The sequence below is a fragment of the Gymnodraco acuticeps genome, unplaced genomic scaffold, assembly GCF_902827175.1.
Source record: "Gymnodraco acuticeps unplaced genomic scaffold, fGymAcu1.1, whole genome shotgun sequence".
Lineage (NCBI taxonomy): Eukaryota > Metazoa > Chordata > Actinopteri > Perciformes > Bathydraconidae > Gymnodraco > Gymnodraco acuticeps.
The window spans coordinates 1,237,469-1,264,696 of NW_022989974.1; the positions used below are offsets into that span (position 1 = coordinate 1,237,469).

At 40.2% G+C, this 27,228-nt stretch overlaps 1 protein-coding gene across 1 annotated transcript in view; it reads right to left on the bottom strand.

Moving 5' to 3' along the window:
* Positions 1–20,401, bottom strand: part of LOC117543101 (metabotropic glutamate receptor 4-like) — a 247,917-nt gene extending 227,516 nt beyond the window's left edge. The window contains exon 1 of the mRNA XM_034211167.1: positions 19,979–20,401. The gene's annotated coding sequence lies outside the window, so the exon portion shown is untranslated. The remainder of the gene's footprint in view (positions 1–19,978) is intronic.
* Between the last annotated feature and the right edge of the window lie 6,827 nt (positions 20,402–27,228).

A 27,228-nucleotide genomic window follows, 5' to 3' on the forward strand; every position in this document is an offset into this window, starting at 1 on the left:
AACACAGAGGAAGTGTTAATCTGTCCGAGGTTGGATATAATCTTCTACATTGAGATGCATTGGGAGATCATGGGGCCCTGTCACCGGTAGTTCTTGTTGTTGATTAAGGCTTTTCATCCTCCATTGGGTTTAGCCGTGGCCCTCCAGCACTTTGTCTTGTGACATGCGTAATTTCCTCTTCCCAGACCCCACATCTTGATAGTGAGCTAATAGAAACTCTCTCTGGATCCGCTCTTAATGAAGACGGATCCTCAGATGGCCAAGCAGTCTCATTTATATTAACAGTCTATCAACTGGTTTAAGTAGATTAGGCATGTGGTGTGTGACAAGCAAAAGTGAGGGGAAGCAAGTGTATAAATATAATTTACAGGGATTTTACAGAGCTTTATTTTCGTCTAAGCCTTATCACAGCACCGCTGAAGGTTTGATTAATCTCTAGAGTCTAGACAATGAGGAGATGAGAGGACTGTCAGTGGAGAGGGAAGATGTGATCAGATTGTTCGAGATATTCACTGAGGGTTGTGTGTTTCGCTGAGCAGATTTAGGGCGGCTGGTTTGGATAGTTTAAGCGTGTTGTGTTTTTGGGGGGTTTTCTCTTTCCTGTAGGGTGTAGTATAGGTTTTTGTGCAAAGGCTAAAATCCCAAAGTTCCCTCCAGTGGGAGTTTCTCTCCTAAACGCTCTGCCTGAAACGTCTCCATTGGACTCCTTTGTTTACTTCTGTAACACAGCAACATCACTATGTTACGCTCATGCTTCTATGGACTAGTGCTGCAACACATTGTACGTAATAGGCTAAGAGGCGGGACATCTCTAAGCGGTCGACCAATCACAACAGAGCCGGCCATCTAACGAATCAGGACAGACTGGGCTCTGGTTTCAGACAGAGGGTGAAAAGAGGTGCTGCAGCACAGGCAGTATGAAAAAAATAAAGACCTTTTTGAACTTTAAAGCATGGAAACATGTCACAGTAGAGGCACAACATATAAATATGAACCTGAAAATGAGCATAATAGAGACCCTTTAAGTGAATGGTTAGGGTTAGGATTGATACATCTGTTATTTTCCTGCTTATTCTAAGAGAAATAGTTTGAAACGACTCTCAAAGATCTGAATGTCACATTTAAGTTATCCAGTTTACAATGTTAGAAACAGAACAACAAATAATCATTAACCAACTAATTGTTTCAGCTCTGGTGAATATAAAAGTATAATTAAAAAGGAGACTCGCTGTAAACTGTGATGAGGCATCCTTCCCAATCAAACTAAATGCAAAATTGAGCTTTTCAGTGCTTTCATTTGGTTTCATTTACTTCAGTGTGCTGCTGGAGTATTTACTGTAAACTGGCCACAAAGAAGCAGGATAGCAAAATACTGAAATCCAGCACCTATAGCAATTCATAGTGGCTTTACAGTGTAGATGGTTGATTTAACAATATATCAGAGAAAATGTAAAGAGATATACCCACACAGGTTACCTCCAAGCTAGCAGGGTCTTCCTTTGAGGTTTTATGTTTTTATTACTACAGCGTCCTCAAACAGACTGATATTAGCCTCTAATGATCCCAGCCATCCCACACAGAAAGCTCGAGGGAAAAGACAACTCTCGCTGACAGAGCCTCTGGTTTACGGGGTTTCTTAACTAATAATATCATTAATAATTCAGCTCAGCTCTGTAATAGGTAAATATGTGGGTATAATAATTGCTGTATGCCTTAACTGGTACATTTTTTAAATGTGTTCTTCTTGTGATGGTATAATGTTTGGGAAGGCCTCACGTAGATTAGTAGTGTGCTGTTATAAGAAAGAGGAACACATGACATTAATGTAGCTAGAGAGATTTTTTGCCAAAATATAAATGTTTTTGTGAATATCAAAACAATTGGGGTTTTTGTATTTTACCAAGATTTCTTTAGGGTTGCATTTTTAGTTAGCTGACAAGTATGCTCTTGATTCATTTATTAATTGTATAGTGTAGTCACAAATGGTGTAGTTAAACATTTTAAATTGAGTAAAACATCACATTCGTTGGGCCACAAAGTGATGTCTTGAAATTGCTTTTTTTTGGAAACCAACCACAAAGATATCAATGAAACAATGAAATAAAACAGGGAAAGGCAGCAAACAGTCACCTTTTAAGTGAATGATTTCAAGCAATAGAATCAGAAAATGAAACTATTATCAAAATATATCTTTTCTATTAAATAATGGTATTATTCAGCATCAGTGCGGCTGGTCTAGTTTAAACTCTCCTAACTTTAGAATTTGCTAAAGAAAATCCAATGCCTTAAATGAATAATGAATACTTAATAAAATATAAGGCCACTATCTTCTCTCAGATGTGCTTTAATCCTCCCTGGATTCCTGTCAGAGAGCGCTCAACTGTGTGCAGCGAGATATTGGCTTCCGGTAACTGCTAGAATCCACTTCAAGACACTGGTACTTGCTTACCATGCTGCGAATGGATCTGGCCCTTCCTACATCCAGGACATGGTTAAACCGTACACCCCAGCGCGTGCACTACGCTCTGCATCAGCCAAACGACTCGCTGCACCCTCGCTGCGAGGGGGACCCAAGTTCCCATCAGCAAAAACACGTGGGTTTGCTATCCTGGCTCCAAGATGGTGGAATGAGCTCCCCATTGACATCAGGACAGCAGATAGCTTGCACATCTTCCGGCGCAGACTGAAAACTCATCTCTTTCGACTCCACTTCGAGCGATAGAACTATTAACGAAGCACTTTTATACTAATAAAGGACTGGCTTATCTAAAGCCAGTTGAGTAGCACTTGAAATGTTTGGCTCTATGAAACCTGATGTACTTATATGATTCTGTTTTCTTCAAGGTTGTGTCTTCCTGGTCGAATGTACTTATTGTAAGTCTCTTTGGATAAAACGTCAGCTAAATGTAATGTAATATTGGACTTTTCTTTAAAAAGGAAAGCCACCAGCTCTTTTCCATGAGTGTCCGATGATATATGATGGAGTGCCACAGGGCTCAGTGCTCGGACATATTTTGTTCACATTATGCTTCCGTTAGGCAATATTATAAGGAATCATTCTGTACATTTTCATTGTTATGCGGATGATACTCAACTATATTTATCAATCAAGCCTGATGAAATTAATCATCTAAATAAAATTCAAGACTGCCTTAAGGACTTAAAAACGTGGATGACCTTAAACTTTTTGATGTTAAACACGACCAAAACTGAAGTTATTGTACTTGGCCCGAAGAATCTACGAAACAAATTATCTAAGCATATACTAACTATGGATGGCATTAATTTGGCCTCCAGTGAGACTGTAAGGAATCTTGGTGTTATATTTGATCAGGATTTATCCTTTAACGCCCACATAAAATCAATTTCAAGGACCGCCTACTTCCATCTACGTAACATTGCAAAAATCAGGCATATCTTGCCTCAAAACGATGCAGAGAAACTAGTCCATGCATTTGTTACTTCAAGGCTGGATTATTGTAACTCTTTATTATCAGGGTGTACCAAGAAGTCAGTCAAGTCGCTTCAGCTGATTCAAAATGCTGCAGCTCGTGTACTAACCAGAGTTAGGAAAAGGGACCACATTACTCCTGTTCTGGCTGCCTTACACTGGCTCCCTATAGAACACAGGATAGAATTTAAAATTATTCTTCTCGCCTACAAAGCCCTTAATGGGCAGGCGCCATCTTACCTTAAATAACTCATTATACCCTACTGTCCTACTAGGGCATTGCGTTCCAAGAATGCAGGGTTGTTGGTTGTTCCTAGAGTCTCTAAAAGTACAATGGGAGCCAGAGCCTTTTGTTATCAAGCTCCACATTTGTGGAATCAGCTTCCAGTTTGTGTTCGGGCGGCAGACACCCTATCCGTTTTTAAGAGTGCGCTTAAGACCTTCCTTTTTGATAAAGCTTATAGTTAGGGCTGATTAGATTCAGCCCCTAGTTTTGCTGATATATGCTTAGTTTGTCGGGGGACATCTTACTTCTTCCTTCTCTCTGTCTATACCTGTGTACTCTCATGTTCCGATTAACCCAGCTTCCCCAAATGTCTTTCTTTTTGGTGTCTATATACGCCGGGATCCGGAGTCATGGATGATCCTGCGCTCCTCTGTCCTGGATCGCGAGCCCTGGATCTTGAGTCGTGGCTGTGGTCCTGGATCATAGGTCCTGGATGGATATCCTCGTGGATTCATCTTCCTATTATACACACATGCATTTCCAAACATTTGGACTACCTATGTTGCAAATGTATTATCTTTTCAATTTACACACGGCATCTATTGCACGTCTGTCCGTCCTGGGAGAGGGATCCCTCCTCTGTTGCTCTCCCTGAGGTTTCTCCCATTTTTCCCTTTAAACTGTGGGTTTTCTTCGGAAGTTTTTCCTTGTACGATGTGAGGGTCTAAGGATAGAGGGTGTCGTATTGTCATACTGATATTTTGTACAAACTGTAAAGTCCACTGAGACAAATGTAACATTTGTGATATTGGGCTATATAAATAAACATTGATTGATTGATTGATATGATAAGGGAGGATGTGGAAAGTGTTTGACCTCATTCGGGAGTTCAGGAAGACACTTTTTTTTAATTAGCTGATCCTACCGTGCCTTCATGCTGGCAGTATTGTCTCTGAATTATGTAAGAGAAACATGCTGCATGATGGTCTCATTTCCTCATAACTACAATCAACAAAGTAATTGATAAGTTATGAATATGAATAACCTGTCCCTATCATTTGTGTTCACTTTAAGTGTCTTCTCCATGATGGTATTTTTGTGTTTTTATCATGTTCTGTTGCTTTTACCTCTTAGAATATTTAACAATTCGTAGTGTCCTTGGGTGTCATGAAAGGCGCCTTAAATAAAAAGTATTATTATTAAGATGCTTCCCTTATCTTAAAGAGGCCCTATTATGCTTTATGGCATTTCCCTTTCCTGTAATGTGTTATAGGTTTTTGTGCATGTAAATGGTCCGTACAACTACATTTGACCACTGATAAGAGTGAGGCCCCGTCCACACGGAGACGAAACCAATTTCGAACCGAAGTCGATTTCAAAAAAGTCTTCCGTCCACACGGAATCGGCTCAAGAAATGTTTCCGTCCAACCAAAACCGCTCGAAACCACTATAGTCCATATGCCGGGCCTGTAAGTGGCGCTGTACTTCCACCACAAAATAAACCAAAAGCAGCAAATAAGACCCACCGCGCATGGACAGCTGTAGATTTTGCACTAAAATCTGTATCATGGTCAGTAGTGTCTGGAGCACCCTTTGATCCGCCATTGTTGTTGGCGAAACGCATCAGCAATGCCGCGGGGGTGAGCAGGAGAGGCGGGGCTATGGCGTCATTGATTCAGGAAAAGATCATATACACAGAGCCGCAAGCGTGTCGTCTCCAGACTTACCCACTTTGGGAGCCGGTTTCAACGTTTATCGGTTTCGGGCTCCGAAATCGCGGCTCCGTTTCGGCTCCGTTTCGGCTTCGTGTAGACCAGAGGTGCCCAGTACGTCGACCGGTCGCCCGCGGCGGCAATGCTGGTAGACCGCGAGTCATTCATTAAAAAAAAAATAATCAAGCTCCGTTATAATAGACAAACAGGTTTTGAACCCTCCTCCCTTGGCCTCCCTGCCACTTAATTCAGGAGTTTACTTGATTGACAGAAAAAGCGACCAATCGCTTTCCAGTCTGTTAACCCAGAATGCAAAGCGATATAAAATCAGTCAAGTGCGGGAAAACTCAAATTAATGTAAACAAGAGACAAATAACAAAATGAGTGCGGGACCGAGCAAAAAGCTAAAAACATACCACTTCCACCCAGAATGGGAGGAAGAATATTTTTTTGTGATGTCACATTCAAACGTGATTTGCTTTATTTGTAAAGCAAGCGTCGCTCTGCCAAAGAAATGTAACGTGGAGAGGCATTATCGGAGTGTTCACAAGGCATATGACAGCGACTTCCCTCCGAGTAGCGAGTTGAGAAAGAGAAAGGTGAGGGAACTTAAGTCACAATTAGCTGGACAGCAGTCACTTTTCTTAAAGCCGACATCCACCGCAAAGGCAGCCACTGAAGCATCTCTACGAGTGAGTCACGCTATAATCAATGATGGAGAGATGGTGAAAGAAGCCTTCGTAGAAGCAGCAGACGCCTTGTTTTCGGGATTACACAAACAAAACAGAAATAGTAAACGCTATCAAGGCCGTCCAATTATCACAGAGCACAGTCACACGTCGCTGTGAAGTCATGGCTGAGGATTTGACCCAGCAACTCAGGAAGGACATAGAAGACTGCGAGTGTTTCTCACTCCAACTAGACGAGTCCACTGACGTGAGCGATACAGCACAATTGTGCGTTTTTATCCGGATGGTGTTCACAGACATGACGGCGAAAGAGGAACTGCTGACAATTCTGCCAATGAAGGAACACACTCGGGGCGAGGACATTTTTCGGACGTTTAAAAACTTTGTTGACAAAACTAAACTCCCCATGTCTAAGTTGAGTTCCATCACAACGGATGGTGCGCCTGCGATGGTGGGCCGGTGTATTGGCGTCATCGCAAAATGCAGAGAGGATGACATATTCCCTGACTTTCTGAATTATCACTGCATTATACACCAGCACGCACTTTGTGCTAAAATGCTGAACATGAAAGAGGTAATGGATGTGTCACTTAAAGTGGCCTGTTCTATTCGGGCAAGACCTCTTCAAAGACGGCTGTTTCGTGCATATCTGGAGGATGCCGACTGTGTTCACACTGACCTCTTACTACACACCGACGTAAGATGGCTGAGTAGGGGCAATTTTCTCGAGAGATTTCGAGTGCTTCTACCGGAGATAAAGGCATTTCTCCATGGCACCAAGTTAGCGGAGTACACACGTCTAGATGACGAGGAGTGGCTGTTAGATTTGGCGTTTTTAACAGACATTACACACATGTTAAATTAGCTGAACTTGGAGCTACAAGGGAAAGACAGAACTGTGGTTGACATGATCAGCTCAGTTAATGCCTTCAAACGAAGACTGAATCTGCTGTGTTCAAAGCTGCCTCTGAGCTGGAGAAGCAAGGGAAGGACAGCGCGCTCCTTGACAGTGCGCGCTACACAGAGCAAGTCAATAACATTACATCTGACTTCGAGAAACGCTTCCGAGACTTCGCTTTGCTCAAGCCAATCGCCACATTCATGTGCTATCCATTTAGTGAAGACCATGATATTGATTCGCTGGCCCAAAACATCGGAGCAGTGTTTCATCTGAACCCGTCTGCGCTGGAGGATGAGATGTTGTCGCTGCAGGCCGACATCCAGTTGAAGGCGCGTGCCCATGCCGGACAGTTTTGGAACTTATTCAGGGTTGAAAAGTATCCAAACGTCAGAAAATGTGCCACCTCACTGACCTCACTCTTCGGCTCGACTTATTTATGCGAGTCAGCCTTCTCCCAAATGAAGATAGTGAAGTCGAAATACCGTTCCCAATTAACTGATGAACATTTGGAGGCCTGCCTGAGATTAGCCATCAGCAGTTACCGTCCTGATTATGCAACATTGACGGACTCCATTCAGTGCAAGTCATCAGAATATGGTAGGGACCCACCTAAATATATTGAATTGTGTTTTGCAGCATTATATCAGGACCATGGAGAGAGGTTTCTTACCCTGCTTGTTTTATGTGTTTCTTTAGAGAGAGAGAGAGAGAGAGAGAGAGAGAGAGAGAGAGAGAGAGAGAGAGAGAGAGAGAGAGAGAGAGAGAGAGAGAGAGAGAGAGAGAGAGATCTCTACTCGTTTATTGTATTCCTTGTACTTATATTTGTGTTTTATGTTTAAGATTTCAGGACATGGAGAGTGGTTTCTTAGCCTGCTTGTTATGTGTTTCTTAACAGAGAGAGAGAGAGAAATAGAGAGAGGTTAACATGCCATTTTAGTTTTAGTTATTCATGTATTTGTTTCTGTAGTTATCCCATGTATAAATAAAACGTGTTATTCAGCCCCTTGCAATTTGAGATTTTATTTTTGGTTGGTAGACCTCGGTGAGCTGGTCATTTCAAAAGTAGCCCACCGGCCCAAAAAGTGTGGGCACCCCTGGTGTAGACGAACCGTCTATACGATAAAGAACTTTAGCGGATACAACTGAAATCGTCTCCGTGTGGACAGGGCCTGAGAGTCCTCGAATAAATCGACTGACTTTCCACCACCATACATCAGAAACCTTGTTGCCCTTTCCTTCACATATGGAGATTCAGCCATATTAAAATAACTTATCTTTGTTGGGGCTTGCAAACTGTTATTTTGGTCCCTCGAGTTGTGACAAGATGCTGGAAAGTTGTAATTTATTTTCTACCTTGAGGGCAAATGCAATGGTCTAAATTCCACTAAACATCTGAGGTATGCTATTACATGCAGCCCCACCAATCTGTTGGGGGAGATTATGCCATAATTCAACCCTGTGGTCATTTGTGGTCGAGTGCAACTTTAGTGGAAGTGTTGGACTCTGAGGACGCTCTACCCTGCAAACACATAAAGAAAACTAAGCAATATGCATACGTTAAAGCCACTGATCCTCGATATGTACGGAGTAAAGGCCACCACACAAGGTGGAAAATCACACAGGAAGTACATTTGAATTACTCTGGGAAAGAAAATCCATTAAGTGGAAAATGCTGCAATGCTGCAGGATCCCACAAGTCAATGGCACATAATGCATAACAGTGCAATGAATGTGTGAGGTTTAATAGATTGTGAAAGTGGCAGTCTGATGACAGAGATGGAGCATTTCATTAGAGAGTGTACGGGTGGCTGGTGTTGCACTGTAATGAAAGACTGCCAGTCGGAGTGCCCACGGTACACCTGCGAGGAAGACTTTTGTTCAAACGATACCCTTAATTAGAGGTTCTGAGAGCTGGCGCTGTTCTGAGAGACGCGCTGTTTACCAGTTTTCACCTGGTAAAGTTCCTCTACCCTAAGCATCCAGTCTTGTATTATGTTAGAAAAGAGAGATGTAGAAATCATTAGAGTAGCCATACTTTCAAATATCTAATTTTCACAATTCAGTTATGAGGCAACTGAGAGAAGACAAAATTGCAGACACTCAGGAAAAGATTGAATTTTAGGGCGCTTAATCGATAGTCAAACAATGGGCTCATGGTTGGCAACAAAAAGAGCATGCAAACAGATCGGAGAAGGTAAATACAGGAAGCAGGTCTTTAACACAAAGGATGGTGAATGACACGTAAAGTGTAAGGCTGACGTCACATGATGTTTGTAATTAAAGAACAGTTTGGTTTTGTTTCTGTCGATAAGTATAACATTACAGGGCCAACGTAATTGAAACATGAATAAAAACAGGATTTAATAGCTGGACTTCTATGGCTAATTTGTAATTTGTGATATTGGGCTTTATAAATACAATTAGATTTGATTTAGTGTTGCTTATTTCACAAGGATGTGTAGATCTACTTTTCCACCCAGGTTTGATTGAAAAACCCAAACAGATTTTAATTCAATATATGAACCCTACACAAATAAAAAACAAGGATGCAGCTGCAGAGGGTTGAAAAGTTACCAACTTCAAATATTTGCCTTTCATCTCATATTTGAATAAAGAGGCCATATATTACCATCCTTGCTGCCTAGTGTATGTTGGTGACACAAGTAGAGCTAAATCTAGCGGAACGTCGCAACATATCAAATGCACCCCATGCCATGTACTAATATTTCTCTACATGGATAAGACACCCAGAGAAGAATAGCACAAGGCATTCCGCTGCTGTGTGTGTGTGTGTGTGTGTGTGTGTGTGTGTGTGTTTGTATTGACTGAGGAAAGTCTACAGAGTCCCCATTATAGCCATGTTGTAAACAAGACAGGACACAGTGTGTAAGTCAGACAAAGAGTCCGATCTTTCTCGAATGATGAAACAAATATGGCTCACAAAAGCTCATTGAAGATGCTGTCCACGCCTGGCTGTGTTCACACTGTAAATCTGCTGAAATACTTTAAGTCAATAATGGTTTCACAAAGGCAAACTGTGCTGCTCTCAGACAAAGGAGCGTTATACTCACTGAGTGCATATAGACAGAATACTTTAGAAAGTTTAAAACAGAAAATCAAGGAGCTGACAACCTGAAAATGTAAAACATGGAAATAATCACCTAAAATATATGTTTACTTCTCATCTGCAACAGCAATATATTGCGAAGGAAACTCATTGTCACTTGGTTTATGTTTTTTATCAACTTAATAAGTAAACATTTTTAATAACATTTGAAAAAATGACAGATTTCTAAGCCTGAATGTGTTGTCGTCAACAGTTCTTCCAACAACATCTGCTTGTGCAACATTGATTAATGTTTCTTTGATTTTGTAAGTAGTTAAAAGAAAAGCTCAACACTTTGGTTAATATGTGTATTAATTATTTGTTCTGAGAGTTAGATGAGAAGATTGGAAACACTGGTGTTTGCCAGCAGCGGGCAGTCGGCTAATTTAGCTTAGATGCTGCTGGGCAGATTTAGTTACCTTTGAACAGAGCCAGGCCACCTGCTTCCACATTTTTCCAGCCAATCTAAGTCAGCTGGCGGCCGACGGTAGCTTCATACTTCGCATTCAGACTTCAGGGGTGCCAGTGTTCTCCTCTAACTCATGGCAAGGAAGCAAATGTGCGTATTTTCCACAAAGCTGAAGTGTTCTCCTAGGTAAGGGAACGATTTTGGTCTTGGTTAAATATTTAAAAAGTCTACATAGGATAAAATACAAAAATGATCAAATAAGATAAACCTTTATTGACCCCCGTAGGAAAGTTTAAGCAGCACCAGGAACACGATTGAAACACAGGTAAGAGCTCACACAAATACAAAATAATGTAAATAACAGTATATGATTAAATCAACAATAGAATTGGATGATACTGTTTACATATATACAAATATGAGTTATTTTGAATATCAAAATATATATAAATGTCTGTGTGCAAGTGCAGGTCCGAAGTAGGTATATACGGTGCAAATCATACCCACGGTGCCTGCTGTTAAGTTATTAAGTTCTTAACTGGGGGTCAATCCTCGGTTTTGGATATTTAACTAAAGCATCAATCAGACAATATATCCTTACCAAACCATAACCAAATGTGTGACTCCAGCGTTTACCCGTCATTCACCCAGACCACCTCACTACGACTGTTTAGTAAAGAATATTATCTTTACCTCTATCTATCTCTAGCAGACAGGGTTGAAATGATTGTGTATGTTTGTAGTAATTCTCACAACAGGTTGTATATGTACATTAATCTATGCATTCATTACACCCTCCTTTGATGTAAACGGTTGTTGTTTTGGCATCCCACCAGATCTGACTCTGTGTCTGCAATATGGGTAACAGTTTTGAATTCCCCACTTACAGGTGTCAGACATGAAAGCTGGGAGTCGTCGACAAGTTATCCGATATCATTGCTTCTGCATTAATAATCAGGACTTGCTGTTAATACAGACATCATTACCGGTGAGATGAAGTGTGGTAGAGCGAGAGGGCAATGACAAGGATTGTCCGAGTAATGGGCTCCGACAGATCAGCCCGGCGTTAAGTGGACCTGCGGTGCACATAGGAGCCCTACAGACCCATTATGAAGCAAAAACACAACCAAAGCCTCTAATGGCGTTCTCCCCTTACCATTTACTGTTGTTAAACACAACTCTGTGGATGTTGTTGAAAGCTGCAATAGGATTGCTATGCTGAACTATTGACACAGAGACCCGTATGTGTTAAATAAAACATTATCCTGTTTTTGTTCACTTCGCATTTTCAAATTGATCTTAGCTAATTTGTGCCAGCCAATCAGCAGTAACCTCCTGAGGTAACTGGCATTGCAAAGTCAATATGTTAATGCATTTGCCGAGAAACATCGACATTGTGCTTCCTCATCTTTCTCCTATACGTCGTCTCGTGCTTTGTTCATATTCGATTGTGGACTCGGGCAAAACAAAGAGAGCATGGGATTGCAATTAATCATGTCAAGTGTCTACCAACAGTGATACCTATATTGGTCGCTATAGCAGTGCATGATATAGGATGAATGCTTTTTGCATCCATCTTTGTTCGAGGCACTGGCACGCTAATGAGAAAATTGGATCTGAATGGCGGATCTATAAGCGGTCAAAGTAGAAAAAACACGAGAAAATCAGATTACAGTCTTGGTTCACAATGTTTGTGCAGGACTAGCTGTGTTTTTGCAACTTGTCACATCATAAAAACTAATCAAATTTGGAATATACTTTTTAAAACTGTGTGTGACTTTATGTTTAATCACATTTTTCTAAACCCCTGCGATAAAGTCACTTGTGCGATCCAACTGCACATATAATTTAATATCTCCATGTGGCCCTTTCTGTGGAGCCAGCCACTGTGGCACACAAATTGTAATCAGGGCCAGGAATAGTGCACAGAAGCTGGGTGGCTGTTGACTGCAGGATTTAGGAACTCGGCTATGCCTTCCCGCTGCTGCTGGCACGAGATTTCTGACAGCCGCTGGTGTGCAGAACAAGAGCTAATCTGGATTGGTCTGTTGCGGCTAAAAGGAACTCGCCCTGAAGTCATGCGTTAAGGAAAAGTGGGGATGATTTCAAGTGAAACGATTTACTGATGTAGACCTCTGTAGAACATGTATACCGCAAATACGGGGTATGAGTTTCGTCTTTCATTGCCTCACATTACCAATATTATCGTTACAAAGAAAACTGTTCTTTTTTAAATGATCTTAGTCAACCTAAATATGTTGCGTGTAAGGTTACCGAAACAATCCGTAATACACAAAGAAGTTGCATTGTTGTATGTGTTTTATTGCACAAACAATTTTCTTTAAGGGACTTGGCAAGAGTCCATGAGCCAGATTTCTTAGCTGTGAAGATATATGCTCATACATATTCATGAGAAGTGGGCAGACCTTAACGATGCCAAAGAAAATGAGAAAAAGCCTCAACTCACTCATTGTGAATATCAATGACAAGTGTAGCAGTGGGCCCCCTTTGTCAAACATGAACCCTTGTATTTGTTTTTGAAAGCGGAAAAATGCAAGGAATGTATGAAAACAGGGTACTATATAGGATTTCACCATATATGACCAGTAGCAGAACCCTTTAAATACATAGGGATAAGATGCTTCTGTAGGTGTAATGTATATTAGAGAATTGAAAGAAAACAATAAAACACATTTTAGGAATCAACATGGATTAGTCCTGTTTGAGTCCAAAACATGTAGTAAAACGCAAACAATCATAGTTTATCAATTATACTGTGTCCATACTTCAAAATAAGTACAACTGAAACACAAAGAAAATACCATTATCAGTGGGATTGATCTAGAGTAGATACAACAAGTCTGAGACTGAAACACAGCAGGGCAGGCTCACAAAGTTAAAGGTTCAAGGTTCTTTATTGTCAAACTAACATAGCTACAGAGTAATTATGTCGTTGAAAATCTTAGGTCACAGGCTTCTCCAACAATGCAACAAAAATGCCTAAGAGATAACCAATGCTTACTTTGTTTTTATTGCACATTACAATCATGAACAACCATCTGATTTTAAATTGTTACCTGCACCAAGCAACACTAAACAGTTGACTGTCCTTCAAGAAAAAACTACAGCATCTGTAGCTTCAGAAAATGCCCCAAAAAAAATAGATGCTTTTACGTTCAAATGACGGTGCCCCCTTGTGGCCATAGTTAATAGGATTCACGTCCATGGACAGCAATGGAGGAAGTAGTGTGACGTTGCCACAAATAGCTGGCTTTTTTCTAGTCTGTTTCCCATTTCCTACCAACTTTCAACATGGGTTGCTTTAACCTTTCCTAACCTGTAACCCAATCCACGATGTTACACCCTGATGGTATTTTTTGTGCCACAACCTTACCAAACCTTAATAACCAGCATTAAAACCAATGGGTCATATATGTTTTCCTTTAATTATATAATAATAATAATAGATTTAATTTGTTAGCGCTTTTACAGGTGCTCAAAGACGCTTTACAGATGTAGTGAAAAGAAAAGGAAGGAACAACAAATAAATATAAAGTTAAAGTCAAATAATACAAAAACAATCACACATTAAAAGCCAGATTGAAGAGGTATATAGTCAAACAATTCAGATAAGAGATAAGAAAACTCAAATAAATGCTGGTCTGTATTTTACTGTGCATGTGTGTGTTTTAGCCTCAATGGAACGATATGGACATTCATTTTATGATGCCAACAATCTATTTGATGTAATAAAAGCTGCAGCGTTAACAGTGAAATATGTGTTACGTTCTTCTTGCCTAATTAATATAACCTAAACATATGCTACTGTATCACTGCCAATAACAGCATGCTGTAATTACTTGTAAGAACTGGACCCTGTTTCTTTTGTATTGGCTGAAATACATACTAAAGCCTGTATTGTTATCATTTGGAACACATTGTGATCCTTATTTATTGTGAAAAATGCAGCCAAATCACAATCTTCTTCTGTTGAATTTCAATCCAACAAATCTGTCGATTACACAACTAAACCAACACCCAAGGGGAGAGCGGAGTGCCATATTTGGAGACTTTTCTCATCTGTTAACTGAACCATTAAGTAAAGTGGAAGACTAATGTAAAGGGAAGCAGTTGTTATGTCATTTGTAGCAGCTTGTGCCCAAAACCACCAGCACAATAACACCTTTTTAGTTACAAATACACCATTTTGAGTTTCTTTTGGCTTTATCTCACCAAGTGATAAAGACATTGAACAACAGCGATAATCATCCTGCTTAGTTAGAAAAATATCATGACAACTGAAGCCAACAAAAAGATGAACTAGCTAATGTTACAGCCATATGCTCGAGACACAAGGTACTTATTCACTGGGATATTTAAATATATATAGCTTTATTTCACTTACATGACTCTGCAGGTTAGACCAAGACATTTCTCTGTCTGAGGTGTATTAGTGATATGGATCCATTATGCTCTTGACTCATTTGAATGAACTCCACCTGTCAAGAGGGAACCATTATTTAAAATGTGTGTTGAAGCCAGTTTTGCTGAGGACAGCATGTGGCACTATAACCTCCGCTAAGAACAAAGATTAATTCAACGTCCTGTCAATGTATCTCCGTTATGAGGTGCTCTCACGCTGTGATGGAAAGATTATTTGCTCCATTGTTTGTGTTGTAAATCTTGTGAATTAACTGTGAGTGCTCGTGGATGTCATCTCTGATTAGTGTCAACAGGCCTCTAATGAAGATGCTCAACCTGGAGGCGTGCTGCAGCTCTAATGCACTGACTGTGATGAGCAGAGGTAGAGGACTATGTAGTACTAAGTGTGTAAGTATAATCAGGGAAATTAACTTAAAGTTGTTTAAGTACTTAAGTACAAAATGGCCTATATGTTATGTCATTATTACATTATGTATTAAAAGCATGACTTTACTGTTATACTTTATTGATGTGGCGCTCACTTTAAGCAATGATGTTGGTAACAAATGGATACCAGAAAGGTAGTAGTTGATACTAAAACCAGTCAAACTCCACAGTTCGCTGTACCCAATTTGATACTATGATTAAAAAAAACATTAAAACAAAATGTCTTCAACACTCAACGTTTTTTTAAGGGTCTTTGTTTGGAGGTTCAACAAGACGTAATTCATTTTTTTACATATCATATTACTTTAAAACATCTAATTTAAGGACAAAAGGCTATTTCTTCCAGAGTCTCACCACAACTACACATTAAAAGATTACATTTGAACATGTCATTAAACTGTTTTTCCTTCTTGTAATAGTAATTTGTATTAAGAACTTGAACGCATGACGTTACTATGGTGCCTCGCTGCAGTAACGTTACCTATTAGCTAAATTATTTAGCCACGCTGAACTGTTACCGGATGCTGACAGTAACTCATTTTGTATCCCATCGTTTTCAACAAGGATTTGTTGTTTACAATGAAGAATTAAAAAATGGAAAAACCTTCCCGGGAAATTGTCTGTTAGTCAGACACACATTATTAGTCTCAAGCCCTGACGGTATCACAGGAAAAGTGGTTACTGTGATTTTGATTATTAAATGTATATACTTGTACTTAAGGGTAGTACATGTACGTTATAACAATCCACCACTGTTGGAAAGAGAGTTAAAGCAATGCAGTTTTAAACAAGAGCATCTGGACTTTAAAACTGTATCCCCCCCTCCCAATAAAAGCCAGTCCAAAGCCTGCAATAAAAACTTTATCACAAAAAGACACATATGGCAGAAATGACTAAGCCTTATAGAATAGAAAGCTTGTTAAAGGATCACTGAGAAGCAGATTCAGCAGTTTGGAAAATAGGATTGTGTTGAGAATGTGAGGAATGGATCTGCTGTTGTTTCGGAGATCATCAGACTGTGGTCAGAACAACAAGGCCACACGCACGGCCCCCCCGAAGAACAGATGGACAGCCAGGAGGAAACAGAGGAGGCGATCTAGAATGTGGACACTCCATGATGATCAGGAGGCAGTGATAAGGAACGGCAGAGGAATTGATATCTAAAACTCTTCAAACACACAGACGAGAGACAAGACTTTCCGCCTGTCTGTCACTCCTGCTGGATGCCTGTGAATTTGAATGCTGGTGTAGGCAGTGGTGCATTCAGTAAATGTACTGTGATGTTCATTTTACGCTACTTTATACTTCTGCTTCAGATCCTTTTGGAAGCCAGTATTGTACCTTTTACTCCATTACATTTATCTCACACCTTTGGGGGAACTTATTATGCATATGTTCTGGTTAATAATCGTATTGTGTGCCTCTCCTGTGACATGTCAACATGCTTTAATGTTCAAGAATGTCTTGTTTATTCTCCTACTGCGAGTGGGGCTCCTTTAATTTCTAGTTACTTCAAGAATTCAGATCATTAGCCAATGGAAATAATAACTAAAATAATAATTCACACACAGGTTATAGATGAATATGTCCTGCAGTTTTGAAAAAGTTATTTAAATTAGCTTCATATTTACCAGCTGTTCATGCATCCATAACCTATCCAAGTTATTATGTATGTTATTCTGAAATTGGTCAATACACCTAACGAGTACTTCAGTATAGTTTGATGACAATACATTTGTACTTTTTCTTAATTTTGAATGCAAGACTTTTACTTGTTACAGAGTATTTGGTTTTGCTTATTGTATAAGTATGAAATCTGAGTACTTGGGTGTATGTTAGTGCTTTCAGCGCTGACTTAAAGAAAAAAGGAAGAGAAAGTGACGGCAGAGAATGATTTATCCCACCCTGCTCCCATAATGTCACACTAACTCGCAGCAGCATGGAAAATGAATTACCAAAGACAGAGGAAATGACAGTAAACATATCCTGGATGATTTTCTGGGTATAAGGGGAACATTATCAGGTCTGGAACAGATTATAGTACAAGGAAACTCATTTGGATGTAAAGGTTAAAAGTAACAGGCTTTGTGCTGACAGTCAGTCTCTACTCTGTTTATTGGAGCTTCTCCAAAGCTTTGCATTTTAATGAGATGTCTTTTTTTTCTGGGAGAAAATCAGTAATGAGGGGGAAATACTGAATGATGTCTTGTGCCATTAGATACTAACATTATACTGAAGGTACACTCTTAATGTTCAGGTACCCCTTAAGCAGCGGATAGTTTCAGGCTTTTCTTATGATGCAGGCTGTATTTGGGCTGTCGTCAGTTAACTTTGCAGCAATTGTTTCTTTCCCTGAACTGGGCCTCTGGGGCAGCGCTACCTCCCAGGCTGAATACAAATTCCACCTCCGATTGGCAGACCCTAAATTGAACTATGGCCCAAAACGTAACCTCAATATCCGAAACTAAACACAGACATTTAATTGATGGGTGTAGTTGGGGGTGGTGCGCAGCTTCAGATAGGGGGGCACAGGTCAGGGCACCAATAAAAACGGTTTCTGTTAATGTAGTGCATTCTGTCTTTCAGGAAATGTTAATAAGGTTAGTTTTCTTCTTGAAGAGATTTTACTCCGGGTCCAAAAAGCTTTTTTTTTTTAAATGAGTGTACTCCAAACACCTTGAGATGCTGTTTAAAAGCAGCACAGCCAAATAGTGGCTGCAGGGAAAATGAGGCTTTGCATAAATAAAGGAGGAAACCACAGTATAACCAGGATAATGAAGTACAAAGACGCTCTGATGAAGGCCACTGAGCAAAAACATGAGAATAAGAGGCGCCAGAACAGTTTGTGCCCTTTGATTTATCTTCATATTGGAAGAGCAGGTTAACAAAGTGGTGTTTGTCAAATATGATGTTGGCACTATTCACGTTATCTAAACCTTCTACGGATAAAAAGATGATATTGAATACTGCTAATACGATAAGACATCTACAATTCACCTGACTTCATAGCAGGATTGATTTGTCTACAGGCATGTACTGTGAAGGTTGAGAAAACCATTTTTTCCTCCTGGATAATCACTAATGCACACGTACTGTGACTGCTGATGGAGATGTACACTCCAGACATGGTGAGATTGCTCAAAGGATACAGACAGGGTGGAGATATTATGCTGCTAAGATTTGTTGGATCTGTTCTCTTACTGTGAGAATCGATGAAAAGGCAACGTGTTATTGCAGGAAAGGCTTCTGATTGGTTTGCAAAGAGCTTGCTTTGTATGATGGTACATTTCCCTTTAAAGACCAACAATGTAAGAGTTTAAAGTATTTCCTTTGTGAGTTGTTGGTATTTGCTTCACTCTGGTTCCTTTTGTGGCATCAATTGAAGTTTTGAATGAGTATCACCCTCCCTAATGAGTATCACCCTCCCTAATGAGTATCACCCTCCACTCATTGAAATCCAATGAGGCATTTGAACTATGTGGCTGCTGAACTCGGAGGAGATCCAATGGGTTATAGAGCGGAGCTTAACACACCTTTAGCAAAACACTGGCTGCCAAAAAGCAATAAGCAGTGGAAATGGAGGCATGGAAACATTCAAATATGATGCCTAATTTTAAACCCTTTCTTCCTTTTTAAATAATTCCCAACGCATCTATTTCCTACATTCCTCCAGAAATAAATGGATTATTTGAATTAATTCAACACATTAAAACAAATATGATGTATTCAAGAGCCTACAAGCAGCAGAAAAATGAGCAGCAATTATTTTCAGACAGTGATGCATAATCCAGTGAGGCGTCACCATACCATATGACCCACCAGGGCGTCATCTCCCACTTGAGAATGATTTAAATGCAAAGATGGATTGTCACCCAAATTATACAAACAAAACCCTGTAACTGCGCACAGATTTCAGTCCCTCTTCAGATCCACTGTCTTCATTGAATCAACATCAGTTTCAATGTCTGCTATCATCTGTGCATTGATTAGTTGTACAGACTGTGTGTGTGTGTGTGTGTGTGTGTGTGTGTGTGTGTGTGGTGTGTGTGTGTGTGTGTGTGTGTGTGTGTGTGTGTGTGTGCTGTGTGTGTGTGTGTGTGTGTGTGTGTGTGAAAACTACAGCAAGTGGAGCGGAAAGGAGCGAGGGGCTTGCAGAGCGGGCTCCCCTAGATACAGCTGATGAAGGGGTTCATTGTATTGTCAAGTCTCTCCCCCCATCAGCTCCGAAAGAAACGTCAGCCTAGTTCTTGCTCCCAAAGCCCCTCAATAAAGGTGATTCATCTGTTGAGTCTGGGATCAGAGAGGGACCACAGCCCTCCAAACCCGGGCTGAGCCTCTCAACACACCAATTATTCACAAGAAAGAGGGGTTTAAAGTCATTATGTGAAAGCAAGTATACCACTAAAAGACAGATATAACCTTAATTGTGCATACTTATTCCTCATGTGAAGATAAGAAGCTTGCACCAACATGCCTTTAAGTCTCTTAATAGACACTCAGATGTGTGCAGCATACTCTCACAGACAGAATTCACAACACAGCTGCGTAACTCTGTCATACAGTACCACTCCTCAACCCCCCTTATCCTAATGTAAAAGACGGAAGACACTCTTACCTTTAAATCCTCCTTTTAGTGAGCTCAAAGTGGGGCAAAGGAACTTCTACGATCTGTGATGCAGTCCAGTTTGTTTCTCTTGTTCTTCCTGCGTCTTTATTTGGCAGCGCCAGCTCCAGTCAGCACTCGCCTGCTGTTTGAGCGCCGCTTGCCAAACCCGGTACACGGATTGTAATGAAAAAGAAAAAAGACGACAGGTGCGGTGACTGAAAGCGCCGGTATAATTAATAAGAGTTGGGCGGGGATAAAGCGCCCTGTGCAGATGCGGTGTTACTCCCAGACTCGAGGTTTGAACAAATCTTCTGTTTCTCGATCAACTCCTGCTGCTGCTCAGATGCTGTCCAGCAGCGAGTGGTGCTGGATGAGACTCCAGGGGTTGCAGAGATTTCCCACTTTTCCCTCCTCTTCTTTTTCTTCCTCCTCTTGCTTCTTCTGTTTCACTGCACAAATCTCCCCTCCCACCGCGCAAGATTGGAAACAATCTATCCTTCTCCCTTTTTCTCTCTTTAAACGCTACAAATCGAGCTTTGACTGCCACTGACACTGCTGTAACGCATTCTACAACAACAGCAAACGGCGAGAGGAAATAACTGCGTAAAACAGACGATTGTAAAATTACACCGAAAGAAGATCATTTAAACACATCAATAACGGAACCCTGGGGTCTAATGCATCTTTAATTGTAATTCAACCAAAACATGGAGGTTTAAAAGAAAACCTTACGCAGCTGACATTTTAAGAGTTTTGTCATGTGTTTAATGCATGCAGTGGATGAAGAAACTTGAAAGACATTGTAAGACAATAAAGTGTGGAGATATTCAGATCAAGGTGTTATACTGCTGACTCTTTCCATTCCTGATATTGTTCATTTAGAATGACTTAATGTCTTCAGTTACGCACTGACGCATATCCTCGGGTGGTGTTGTGTGTTGTGTGTGTGTGTGTGTGTGTGTGTGTGCTGCATCTGATCCTTTATGACCAGGGAGGCTGTTATCGGAGGTTTGAGGATTCTCTAAGTTAAACAAAGCGTGCAGGAAGGGCTCCTCTCCAGGTTTGGGTCCTCTGAGTGCACTGTGCTCCACATTCACATACGACAGATTTAATTTCATTCTTAAAGCGCCGACTAGCGCATCTGTGTGTGCACTGCGGCCTCTGCTCGCTGCTGTCCAAATCTGCCTGTCAATACTGAAGGGGTCTTTAAAGTTCTGCGGCAGAAAATGCATATTTTACACACACACGCACACACACCTCTCTCTCGGCGTGTATGTACTGTCCACCGTTGATTCGGATCATCCCTCGGGTCATTTCGATTGGTGCATCGGAATCACTTTTCTTTATATGTTGATCATTACCGTGCTGATTGCAGTTATTGATTCATCTGTCTAATCAGTTGCATGAATGGACTCGACCCAGCTGCACTTCAATAACCTGGACTCTGCATCTCAGAGCTAAGATGACACAATGTAACAGAAGCATTTGGGTCACATTGCAGCACCACGTTTTTATGAACCCAAAGTTCATTTACCAAAACGAAAGGCTGTATTAAGGACAGAAACCTAATTTATTAATGTTTTATAGGTCAATTAAAAATGTCATTAAGAGTAACTAGGTTGTTGAAATCCCTCTATGACACTATAATTCATCAGGAAGACCCCTCCCATGGACTGGTGCAGGACATCTGGACCAAAATCCATTTATTAACAGCATTACAACAGCAGACTTGATGGATTACTGTATGACAGCCCCATAGCCTAATAATTTATTTTTATAATGGAAGATGACTGAAAGTGAGACAGCGGTGAGCCTTTATTTATGACTTTATTAAAATATGTAACTGAAGAATTCATGGTTTGCTGCAATAAAACCTTGAATTAGCCTATATTCATTTAAATGTATATATATATATATATTATATATGTTTGTAAGTAGAAAGTGACACATTAACATTCGTAACTGCAGAATTGATGGTTTATTAAAAGTTGAGCAATTACCTTTATTAATGACCAACATTTGCCTGCAGACTTGATGGCTTATTTTATCCATTGTTTCAAATTATTTTATAACTAATTCAAAGAGTTTGGCAAACTGTTCATCTGTCTTACACTTAAGATAGTAGAGAACAGTACTGTGTGAATGTGAAATCCTTCTCATAAAGATGTATTTATTACATTTTCAAGGTAGAACGTTTAAACTCTGCGTTCAGTGTGGTCGTTTTACTCTAATTATTGATATAAAGCTGTCATTTTCATGTATGTATCTAAGGATAGAGGGTGTCGTTTTTCTCATACTGATATTCTGAACAATCTGTGCTGTTGTATTTGCTGTAGTGTCTCTACTGTAGGCTATTTTTATTATATGTACAGCACTTTGGCTCGACCAAAAATCGTTTATAAATGTGCTATATAAATAAAACTTGATTTGATTTGATTTAATATGATTTAATGCCGTTCTTAAGGTTGCAATTCAATAATACATAACTCTTATTTTTTAAATAATCCATCAATTCTGAAGGGACTACTTCTACTGGAGGATTTCCCCCAACCTGGCAATCTGAAAGTTGTTTTTATAATGGCTTTATGACTAGTCTATAAAGCATTAGGATATGACGTAAACCAATGATATGACCATAAATTACACCCCATAAAACCATTATATAGGATGCCTTGTTAGAAGGTATAGTGCCAACACATCAATTGCCATTATCAGTCATGAGGATGCATTGTGTTTATCTTCACACAGTGGGGCAATGCATCTGTGGTGTGCAGATGTTTAGCAATGTGTAACAATCAGCAGGTGTGAGGGATCAAGCCATTGCAGTGACTGTCTTTACTGTTACGTGCAGTGCATTTATACAGCCTATAGTCCACAACTTCTGAAAACGTTTTCACACAAACTGCAAGCCTGTATATGGATTGTTTGTGTCTAATGTGCGAGATGAATAAAGTTTTGTTTTCATAGAGAGTTTGATTTACACTCTTCTCCCAGCAATGCGGTTAATACATTATGTAAAACACATCTTGTAAATCATTTCAAACAACTTGGGTAGTAAATGAAAAGACAGTTTACTAGTCTACACGTGTCCTACAAATCCATTAAGGAAAAACATCCCATCATCTGGAAACATCTAGTTTTTGTATGTGCTGGCTTGTCTGTGGGAAAGAACACGGTGATAAACAACATTGGATTGTTGAACATTCCCCTAGCTTGTTAGTGCAAAATTCATGAGAAACTGTTAAATATAGAAAGGTCGTCAGCCGTTATTTTCCTAAATCATTGATATATTGCTTGGCCCGTGTTGCTCTGAAGGTAACACAATTATACTGTGACTGTGTTATGACGTTAATATTTAATATTCATGGCCTGACTGAAACACTGATTTAAACTTGCATAGATAAAATCACAAAAAGCTGAGAGAATACACTCCCCAAGCCTTAATCACATTTGCTTGTTTTATCTGAGTATATATTTAGTTTTCATCTTTTGACTGAAAAGAATACAGGCTGAATGCATTGTGTTCCCAAAGAGCACTCTCACTTTGTTAAATGATGAGTAACAAAAGCAGAAAATGAGACTGGAATGGACAAAAGTGTTTATTAGAACATGAATTTTAAAACAGAAACATGTCAAACTAACCCTAATGATCCCACAGTCTTAATTATTAAAATGATGAGGTTCAGGCCAGGATTAATTAGTTATCAGGGTTGTAATAAAAGTCCACCTGCTATAACCTCGGTCATCATATGAGTTATTCTGCTGTACCACCAACCCCGATACACCCGGAGTGGGGGGGGGGGGGGGCAGCAGGATATGATCAGCTCTCTTCTGGTGCTGCAGTGACAGACTCAGGATCCGGAGAGTGATTCAGCCTCGGTAAAAATGCACAGTCACACTCTTGTGTAAGAGCCAAAATAACAAATAAATCAAAATATTAGTTCTGCTCTGCCTTTGGAATAAAACAGGTAATTACCGGGGAAGGTGTAATGTTGCTCACCGTGGCTAGAAACTATTTCCAGAGCAGATGAGATGCTGTTAAGTATTCAGTGTTCCTTATGGTCATCTCCATCCTGCTGGGTGGTGAGGAACCAGACTAACAAGGCTGCAGCTCAGTCCAGCCAACAAAATATGTGGTGGACAGAGGATTTCGAACATTATTCAGATTTGTTGTGATTATTACAGGTGTGTCATGGTGTTCAGAATGAGAGGTTTGTGAGGTTGTATCAAAGCACACGTCACATTTAGATGTTCACAAAAACAAAACAGGACACAATGCGACCTTTATGATTAATAAATCAGAGGGAGCCACTCATCATATTTCAATGTTTACTTGGGCTTTCATTATACATGCTGTATACCGCTTCATTGCAGAGATTATGATCTAGTTGTCCTAAATAAAGTATATATTGTTAACATAAAAAAGAGCAAGTTTTAAGTGAGAGGTGTGAAATATTACATCTCTCTTTAACACATCCTACATTAACATACAGGTGTACATGCATCTTCTATTTACTATCTTTAGACGTGTATTCACACAGTATCCCGTCCTTGCATAGAAGGGTGAAAGAGATAAATTAAAGACTGAAAATAACACCTCATATCCACTAAATCACTTTGTAAACAAAGATGGCAGTTAGGAAACACTGTGCTAACAGCAGATGAAAGTATCCATCTGCGATCACACTTCACTGTAATCACAGATGGATCAGAAATGTGCTGCACGTTACATAACCCAGACATCGACAACTAATTAATGAGATGCCACAGTAATGGGAAGTTAGAAAAGTTGTCTGTTGTCTTACACACTGACACGCAGACACTTCCACAGAGGCGTCCTTACTTTGGGAAGTGTTGCTGGAGGCTGGGAGCAGGTTGGGAGCGGGCAGCAGAGTTCTGGGCGTCGGGCCATGGATCTGCCTGGCAACACTGCAGCTCCCCACAGATGTAACTGTAACTACAGGCAGCCCTTACAGTTTTGAGCGTTAGTTAACAGAACAGTAACCTCCGCGGTCTCATAGATGTGGACTTTTATTAGTGTTGATCAAAGTGTTTGGATACTTTATTCTACCACAGCACTTTTTTTACGTTTATTATTTTAACAGGAACAATCATTTATTGTGTGCAGGAAGCAGGACCCAAATGCAGATTAAAGTGACAAAAATAACTCCTTTATTTCAAGGCTAAACTATTAACACAGACAGAACAGAACACTCACCGCAGACCATGGCTGCTTCTCAGGTCGATTAAATGAAATCCTTGCTTCCCTCACTTGCGTCGTTTCCCTGCGTTTAGTCCCTCCCACCAGGGAAGCATGGAGGGGCGCAAGGAAACCACGAGAAGCAGGGAAATGAGTTTTAAGAGCAATGGGACGTCCTTTCCTCCGGAGCGTCACGTGAAGCGACGTCCGTTTGTGATGACGCTGCACAGCTGATCGTCTGACAGCAGCTCTGTCCCCGTTATTTCCACACACCCCCACCTCTGTTAGCACACATTTACTGACACAAACATTTGTATCATCTGTTGTAGACCCCAATAAATAAAATAAAATAAGAACTCATTCTCAAAAAAGATAAACGCCATTCTTAAAATGTATAAACGAACAATAGTTTGATTAATATTGATTAGAGTGCACAATAGAAATAAAATAATTGAGAGAAGAAAAAGAGATATGTTATCTATCAAAACCCAGTTAGATTAACATTCATTGGATTGCACACTTTGTTTGTTTGTTTGGATATGTAGCACATTAACATTTTAATAGCACTTAATGACTGACTGAATGGAAATGACAATAAATGAAAATGTAAAACGAAAAAAGCGATCATGAAAATGTTTCCAAAAAATGAATTAAATGATTTTTGACCACTTTGTTGTTCAGATATATCACATATTTGTAACTAAATGAAACATGAATTGAAACAAAACACGGTATAAACTGAGGAGTGACTCCCGTGAGGTTCATGTATTTTCTTCACTCTGCTCTCATGTCAAGAAGCATCAGATCAGTGCATGCACTGCCTCGTCCAATCAGTGAGCGATACACAGTAAGGGGGCGGGGTGAGTATCTGAGGATTTCATCGGAGGATGGTCTGGTGGTTCCTCGGTTATCGCTCCTCCATGATCGCTCCTCGCTCCTCGATCCTCGGTCCTCCGGCAGAAATAAGAGCCATGGGACGGTACTCAAGATGGCGCGGGCAAATCAACTTCCGGTGAGACCGAGGACCGAGGATGGGCATAGATATGTCTCATAATTATTTGTGTGAACATAAAAATAATTTGTGTGTAAATATGTGATTTGTAAATGTAAAACAACATCCACAAATGCATTTAAAAGATTTGCAAACTCACAAATACATTTGCAAGTGTAAAACGGATCTGCAAATACGCTAAATATGTTCACAAATTAAAAAAAGATCTGTGAATATCTCTTTAACATTTACACCTTTCGATCAGGCATTTGTGAATCCAATTTGTATTTGTGGACCAAAATGCGCTTGCGGATCTCAAATCTCTGTTCGCGGATCTCAAATCTCTGTTCGCGGATCGTCTTTTACACACACGGAATTTTGAGACATATTTTCCGCCGGTCTCGGCTAAAATCTACTCGTGTCACTCGGTTATTTTCGGAAACCACGTGATGGCCTGCTGATGGCGACATTTACGCATGATTTCAAAGTAAGAGCATGATGGTTTGTTTAATGCTCTGTTTTTGTATTATAATGAACAGCGGAACGTTAGATGCATTCTTCATCACCATCACCATCATCATCATGTTATAGTGATACAGTTAGTTTGTGTTATACGCCACTTTCGGGTCCCGGGGGAGCAGCTGAGCTGTTTCGCTGCCAGCTGCTCCCCCGGAGCTGCTCCCCCGGGACCCGAAAGTGGCGTATAGCCTGCACTTCAACATCAACGAAAGTGCTCGATATATGCTATATTGAATCAATAACACAAACTAACTGTATCACTATAACATGATGATGATGGTGATGGTGATGAAGAATGCATCTAACGTTCCGCTGTTCATTATAATACAAAAACAGAGCATTAAACAAACCATCATGCTCTTACTTTGAAATCATGCGGAAATGTCGCCATCAGCTGGCCATCACGTGGTTTCCGAAAATAACCGAGTGACACGAGTAGATTTTAGCCGAGACCGGCGGAAAATATGTCTCAAAATTCCGTGTGTGTAAAAAGACGATCCGCGAACAGAGATTTGAGATCCGTGAACAGAGATTTGAGATCCGTGAACA